The 1,637-nt window shown below is 33.5% G+C and overlaps 1 protein-coding gene across 2 annotated transcripts in view; it reads left to right on the forward strand.

The window, feature by feature from the left end:
* LOC117177293 (potassium voltage-gated channel protein Shaker) overlaps nucleotides 1-1,637 on the forward strand; it is a 547,777-nt gene that overhangs the window by 346,807 nt on the left and 199,333 nt on the right. The gene's annotated exons all lie outside the window — the stretch shown is intronic.

Consider the following 1,637-nt stretch of genomic DNA (forward strand, 5'->3'; position numbering starts at 1 on the left):
AAAAAATAAAAGAACCCTATAAGCGTGAGAGGCAAGGGGACTCACGGTAATAAAGTACCCCAAAGGGAATAGAATTAAATACGTCCATTTCGTTGTTCCTGGATAACGCTAAAAGTAAATAAAACTTATTTACAAAAAATCCTACTATTGCCATGCAAGGAGACTAACGCAAATTAAAAACCCCTAAACTTGAGACGCAAAGGGAATCTACAGTGAACAACCATCCCAGTCGACAATCCCAGAATGACATAAGGATAAAAAAGGGTTCGATACAAGCGATATGAAGAAAAATAAAAAATAAAAGAACCCTATAAGCGTGAGAGGCAAGGGGACTCACGGTAATAAAGTACCCCAAAGGGAATAGAATTAAATACGTCCATTTCGTTGTTCCTGGGTAACACTAAAAGTAAATAAAACTTATTTACAAAAAATCCTACTATTGCCATGCAAGGAGACTAACGCAAATTAAAAACCCCGAAACGTGAGACGTAAAGGGAATCTACAGTGAATGACAATCCCAGATATTTTTTTTTTGCAAAAATATGCACGAAGAACCGCTGTTTTCGTCGATTTTACCTCTATTTTTGCATTTTTCGATCAAATATGAGCCAACTGGGTTATTTTGACCCCGGATTCTTATTCAGAGACCCAAAAAACATACAGATATGCTAGTGTAGTCTGTCGGACAGAGCACTTTTTTTTGTGTGTCGGTGATATGAATCAGTGAAAATCATGTGAAGCATAGCCTCTAAATTTGTCAGTTAAGCGTTGCTGTTACTCTTTGACTTAAGTAGCAAGAAGAATTCCCTAATGAAATAATTTTTTTTTTATTTTCGAGCTGTAAGTCTGCTGAATTAACTGCGGGATAAATATACTCTAACTCGTATAAAAAGTAGTTACTTAACGGTTTTGTACATGACAGTCTAATCTTGAAATTAAAGTAATATGTGAGTTTGTTTATCCTTTAAAATCATAAAAACTTTTCACCTTTTTTAATATTTGATCATATTTATGGGCTTAAAGTTTTTGCTATCATCCTGTGATTAAATTTACTTAATTATTATTTTATTATGATTGCTAAATCGACATGGTGCGATGCTGCCAACCCTCAAAAGTAGTTATTTCACTGAATCAATAAGTAACCTTTTACTGATTGTCAGTGACCCATTTCCAGCTATTTGAATCAGGGAGATTTCACTGATTCAGATTTAGAGAGTAAGTAACGGAATTCATTAAATCTGCAGGTTTCATGTAATTCATGGAATACACTAAATTTATGGAATTCACGGAATCGAATGAATTCACGAAATTCAAGGAATTCGCGGAATTCACGGAATTCAAAGAACTTGCAGAATTTATGGAATTCTAGGAATTAACGGAATACATGTAATAAGTAAATGAATTTCGTGAATTTGTTGAATTTCGTAAATTTATTTAATCCTACGAATTCTGTAAATTCTTTAAATTCCGTTAATCCTATGAATTCCGTAAATTCCTTTAATTTCATTAATTCTTTGAGGGTCGTAAATTCCTCGAATTTCGTGAATTCCGGGCGTAATATGAATTCCGTGAATTCCTTGAATTTCATCATTTTTGTGAATTCCGTGAATTCTTTGGATTCTGTAAATTCCTTGAAC

The sequence above is a fragment of the Belonocnema kinseyi genome, chromosome 7 (assembly GCF_010883055.1).
Source record: "Belonocnema kinseyi isolate 2016_QV_RU_SX_M_011 chromosome 7, B_treatae_v1, whole genome shotgun sequence".
Taxonomy (NCBI): domain Eukaryota; kingdom Metazoa; phylum Arthropoda; class Insecta; order Hymenoptera; family Cynipidae; genus Belonocnema; species Belonocnema kinseyi.